Here is a 6,785-nt window from a genome sequence, read left to right as displayed (position 1 = left end):
GATTCTACCTAGGAAGTGGTCTCCTGTGCCTATGTCTTGTAGACTACTTCCCACCTTCTCTTCTATCTGGTTCAAAGTGGTCAGATTAATGTTGAGGTCTTTAATCCATTTGGACTTGATTTTTGTGCATGGTGATAGATATGGATCTACTTTTATTCTTCTACAGGTTGACATCCAGTTATGCCAGCACCATTTGTTAAAGATGCTCAACATCCTTAGCGATCAGGGAAATGCAAATCAAAACAACTATGAGATACCATTTTACACCGGTCAGATTAGCTAAAGTCAAAAACACCAATGATAGCCTATGCTGGAGAGGATGTGGAGAGAGGGGAACTCTCATCCATTGTTGGTGGGAATGCAAACTTGTGCAGCCACTGCGGAAATCAGTGTGGCGGTTTCTCAGGAAACTGGGAGTCAACCTCCCTCAGGACCCAGCAATTCCACTCTTGGGAACATACAAAAGAGATGCCCTATCATACCACAAAAGCATTTGTTCAACTATGTTCATAGCAGCACTATTTTTAATAGCCAGAACCTGGAAACAACCTAGGTGCCCCTCAATAGAAGAATGGTTAAAGAAGGTGTGGAACATATATACATTAGAGGTTTACTCAGCGGTAAAAAACAATGACATCTTGACTTTTGCATGCAAATGGATGGACATAGAAAACACTTTACTGAGTGAGGTAAGCCAGACCCAAAAAGAGGAATATGGTATGTGGTCACTCATAAGTGGATTCTAGCCATAATTAAAGGTCTTTGAGCCTATTATTCATGATCCTAGAGAAGCTAAATAAGAAGGTGAACCTAAAGAAAATCATGTAGTTATCCTCCTGGAGATTGGAAATAGACAAGAGTGCCAGGTAACCTCGGGTGCATGTGGGGGTGGTGAGGTTGTTGGAAGGGGAGAGGGTTAGAGAGAAGGGAGTAGGGGAGGAATGGGGAAAGCTCGGGGGACTGGGATGTGGGGGGAGGAAGGAAGGATGGATATGGGATCAGGGAAGAATATATCTCAATTAAGGGAGTCATTTTAGGATTTACAAGAGACTTGATTATAAATGGGATCCCAGGTCCAAGGAGAGATCCCGAGATTGTTCTCTGGACAGAGGAGAGGGTGCCTGAACCGGTCTTGGCCCATGACCATACTGATGAATATTTTGCTTATCACCATAGAACCTTCATCTGGCGATGGATGGAGATAGAGGCAGAGACCCACATTGGAACACTGGACTTAACTCCCTAGAAGCAGAAGGAAAGAGAACGTGAGCAAGGAAGGCAAGATCAGAGGGAACCTTCATCCGACGATGGATGACAATACAGATGGAGACCCACATTGGAGCACCTGACTGAGCCCCGCAAGGTCCAAATGAGAAGCAGAAGGAGGAAGAACATGAAAAAGGAAATCAGGCCTGCGAGGGGTGCGATCACCCACTGATACAAGGGGACTGATCTAAGGAGAGTTCACCAAGGCCAGTTGGACTGGGACTGAACGAACACGTGATCCAATCAGATTCTCTGAATGTGGCCGGATTCTCTGAATGTGGCTGGCCCAGGGTCTTTCTGAAAAGCCATTGACAATGACAAGGGACTTGTTTCCTCTGCATATACTGGATTTTTGGGATCCAGTCTGTTTGGATACTCACCTTCCTGGACCTGGAGGGAGGGGGGAGGAACTTGAACTTCCCACAGGTCAGGAAACCCTGACTGCTCTTAGGGATGGAGAGGGAGGAGGAGAGGGAGTGGGGGGAGTGGGAGGGTGTTGGGAGGAGGGGCGGAAATGGAAACTTTTATAATTGAATAAACTTTGAAAAAAAAAGAGTAAATGAGGGATAATATGTGGGAAGGTCACAGGTAGACTAGACAGTGAGAACAAGCATTCTAAGATGTATGCTTCTTTCTTTTTAATTCCACAAAATTTTGTAAGGATGAATGATTGGAAGTCACAGGGGGAATTAGACAGGCCAAATAGGGGAAAGGAAATGGCATTGGGTCCTTCTAAACCCTCAATACAGTTTGTCTAGTGAAATTCTAGTCTCAGGTTCACCTCCCATCACAAAGGAGAAAAGCAATCTTTTTTGCCTTCTTTGAAGCAAAGCTTTGTCCCAGGGAAAGAACTAGTTGATCTTATAGAGGACCAATGCCACACACATTATATGACTTTTTATAACCTTGTGCTGACAGAGACTCATGACTCATAATTTATTTCAACATAGTAAACATACCAAGAGTAGAGATGTGCCATGTTAGGATCATAAAACAGGGGCTGCTGTTATGTCATGCAACAGACAGCCGTAGGATTCTCTGTCAAGAGAGAGTTTTATGGAGGCATGAACTGATCTCTTCAGTATGTAAGTTTAAAAGCGATCACAGCCTTTTGGCCAGTCACACATTTTACATGATCGACATGAAAAATTTTAGTTCAAATGGACCAACAACTTTAACATAAAATCTCCAACTCTTATTACTGCTAGAGATAAATCCTGTCAAGTTGTAAGCATAGGCAAGGACTTCCTGAACGGAACTCTGTATCTCAGGAAATAAGAAACACAACCGACAGGTAGACGTTATAAGACTAAAAGCATTCTCGACAACAAAAGAAATGGTTAATCAACTGAGAAAATACTGTACAGTACAAGATGAATATTAAGCAAGTGAGTAGATATCCTACAAAATGAGATACCTTTAGATGTATCTAGATGTATCTAGATACCAGCTAGACATCTGACAGAACATTTATGTCTAGAAAAATCTCTCAAAAAGAAAACCAGTAACACTCCAACCAAAACTGAGTTTAGGAAACAGAAATCTAGTTCTAAAAATAAAAGAAATAAAGTGACCAATCCTTATTTTTAAGTGTGTTCAACATTTTTAGCCATTAGGGAGATACAAATTAAAACTATATTGAGATTCTATTTTGCCAGTGTCAGAGTAGCTATTATCAAAAAAATGACAATAAATTCTCATGATGGTCTCAAAGAAGAATGGTCATTAACTGTTTGTGAGAAGATACAATTGTTCCATCACTATGGAAACAAGTGTGAACATTTCTCAGGAAGCAAGAGATATTGCTGTTTTGTGACATAGCTTTATCACTTGGGAATATGTAAATGTCCTTTCTCTCACTATTTGCACACTCATGCTTGTTCATGCTTTAGTCACAATAAGGAAATAGAATAAATGTCCAACACAGATAAATAAATTAAGAAAATGTGGTATATATAGGAAATAGAGTTTTATCATTGAGCAATAAGAAAATGAAATTTGCAGAAAAATGGATGGACCTCGAACATTTTCTCTTAATTGAAGTAGCCCAGGCAAAGAAAGTCAAATTTTTCCTCATGTATGCATCAAAATATGGTACACTGATACATGTCATTAATCTCAGAAATCAGGAGTCAGAGACAGGCAGATTTCTGTGACTTTGATGTCAGATTATTATACATAGCTGGTTCCATGACAACTGGAGTTACATAGTGTGGCACTGCCCATTGTAACAAACAAATACATAAATGGAAAAAAAGAAAAACAGAAAGTCATGTGTGAATCATAACCTTTAACTTTTATATATGTCTGTTTATTTATTTGGAAAGGCGTATGTGTAGATGCCTGGAAGTTGGGAAGTGGACTGCAATAGTTCCCACATGAGGAAAAATAGAGAAAGTTAGGTAGTTGATATGAAAGTGGAAACTAGAATATTGGAGATGGAAGTGCTAAAGGGGGGGTGTGATAGGGAAACTGGGTGTAGAGGATTTCAAATAAAGGTCAGTCAAAGGAATTACCTTTGAGTATGTCATAAAGATAACTTTTCTTCGTAAACTGATTGAAAAATGAAAAAAGATAAGGAAATATGCAAGAAAATTTTTAACAATGCCAGGCATAATCATATTCATGTTATCACTTTTAAAACTTTTTTCACACTTAATCTATGGAGGTCAGGATCTGTAGCAAGTGCAAATAATCAGAGTGCAAAGTTTGATTGTTTAGTTCCTTACGCACATCTGTACAGGAGATTTTTTTTCCAGGTTGCATGAACATCACATGTGTAAAAAATAAGACGAAGAAATAATATCATTATTAAATGAGAGTCTTTGAAAGTCATGCAAAATTTCTTATTTTACAAACATGTTTGTAGTGGGATCATTATAAGTATATAGTGATAACTTTAGAAGGTTTATTGCATTCACATTTAGTGTACAGTCTCTTTCCTGTTCCTTAAACTCTTTCTATCATACAATATTTCAACAGTTTGTAATGTCTTTTCCTGGGGCTGTAACATTATCATTGAAATCTCTAGTTTGGGGATAGGTAAGATTTTTCTATTTTTGTGTCATTCCCTATGATAGAAAAAGTATTCTTGATTAGTAACATTTTGGGGATCTGTGACTTTTACCTAAGAAGATATTTTCTTAAAATATTTCTTAAAATAGTGAATGAATTTTCTAAAGGGTATTTCATTTCATTTTTTTAAATTAAAAATACATTTTGTATTATTCCAAAGGGCATATTCAAACACATAAAAACAAGGAAAATAAGACAATAGAAAATGCTAGAGCATTAATACAGATAGTATATAAGTACTATCAAAGAAAAAACTATACTTGATATTTTAAAAGATATATTTCTGCAGAGTTATAAAGGCCATATTCTCACAACTGTGGTACATTAAAAAGATGGCAAACATTTTAAAGATTTTGCGCTAAATTTGCTTTCAGATTAAAATTAATAGTACAGTTAAAAGTACATAAATAAAAAAGAAATGCTTAAATACTGAGAATATATTAGTGTTTAGAGATATATATATTTTAAATCAAAACTAAAATATAGAATAACTTGAAAGCAATAGAAATTTCTATTTGCCCATCCTCATTAGTCACAGTTCTTATCTAGGGTGCCAGAAAATCTGCTCATCAACATTCTATTATTATATTTGGGATTTTTCCATTTTTCATTTTCACATAATCATATAATCACAGGACTTACACATTTGCAGGCACAGAAACAATGTACACTTAGATTAAGGTTTTAGCAATCCATATTTGGGAATATATTTGAAGCTAATTTTTGAAGGGTAAATAGTTATTGTACAAGTGTAGTAGATAAAAAAATGCACATATACTTTGATAAAAATAATTTGTTCATTTTTTATAATATTACTTGTATGAATGTTTTCAAGACTAACAGTTTGATATTGAATAACCAGTTCCTGTGACCTTACCTGGGAAGACTAGTCCCTCTGCTCTCAGCATTCCTTATTTGCCTGTCATTGAATATGGTTGAAGATCATGGCTTTTCCTCCTTCCACCTTAGCATGTCTATTGATGTCCTTGCTCAACTCATATTTCGGCAGTCATGTTGGTGGACTTTACGAGTGTAGTTTCTGTCATTTGTAGCAGACAAACATTCTTAAAAATCATTCTTTTATTCTAATGGCTCTGAATTGGAATCTCAGGTTTTCAATATTTCATTGGGTTTTAGTACACATTGCTTAAAATTCAGTACCAGAAGACATACAATTCAGTATTTTTATTTTTCCATATGATATAAATAAATTATAACCATTACAAAATATTTAAATACTTCCTGAATTAGGCGGTGTTCTCCAGATAGATCCACTAAAATATATATACACTTAAAAAGCTGTTTGTTAAAATGACTAAATATATTAAGTGTCTAACACTATGACATTTGCATACTGGAGAGAATATGGAAACTGTTTAGTCCAAGAATAGAAACCTTCTGATAAGTTATAGGAACATGTAAACACCCCTAGAAGCTATAGATCTGAATGGAAGAATTCTATCAGAAACATCCAACCACAGTTAGAGGCTGAAGATCTACAAACTCTCTATAGTCAGGAGTGTGAACTCAAATTGAAGATTGAGGGATCTAGAATCTGAATGAACTTGAATTTAAGACAAGGGTAGCATTAATGTAGGTACATTTTGAGAAAAAGTGTATCATCCACTAACTGCCTAGATTTCCCTCTCTCCTTTCCCTTCGTTCAGAAACTGAGTCCATTAAGCAAGTCTTTCAAGTTCTCATGCTTTCTACAATGTCAGTCTTCTCCAGAAATTCCATCACAGGCAGAAATGTACTTTCCCACCCCTTGAAACCCCTTTGGATTCAGTCAAGTTGACCATCAAGGTTAATTATTGAAATGCCGTAATTCTGTATGTATTAACAAGCATATCCAAATTTATATCAAATATAACATGAGGGCCTGGTGCTTGTTGGGGTTTCTGTCCTGCCCTGTTCCCACAGCTGTTTAGCCCCAAAGAAAATGACACAGAGAGTTTACATTAGATTATAAACTGATTGGCTCATTAGCTCAAGCTTCTTATTAGTTCTTGTTAGCTCATTATTCTTATCTATGTTAGCCACATGACTCGGTACTTTTCTCAATGGGGCAACTCACATCTTGCTTCTTTGGTGGTCTGGAAAGAACTTCCTGTCTTGTTGACCCACTTATACTTCCTGCCTGGTCAATCAGCATTTATTTAAATTATTATTGACAGAATACAGACAATTCTCCCACACCACTTCCCCCTCTTAAAAAAAAAAGGAAAATATTCATAGTCCATTTTTGGAGAATGAGGGCATAGTATTCCAGGCTACTTCTGGCTGATTGGGGGCCCTGATAATCTTATGGGTACCTAAAGAAAATTTAGAGTTATGATCAAGTCTTAATGGGAGTATCCTGTGAGGCTTTATCATCTCGGTAGCATCTTGAATCTGTTCTGGATATAGAACTCAGACATATGGGACATCTGTTTCCAACCGAG

The sequence above is a fragment of the Myodes glareolus genome, chromosome 3, assembly GCF_982192425.1.
Source record: "Myodes glareolus chromosome 3, mMyoGla1.1, whole genome shotgun sequence".
Classification (NCBI taxonomy): Eukaryota; Metazoa; Chordata; class Mammalia; order Rodentia; family Cricetidae; genus Myodes; species Myodes glareolus.
Note: the sequence above shows the minus strand (reverse complement) of the source record.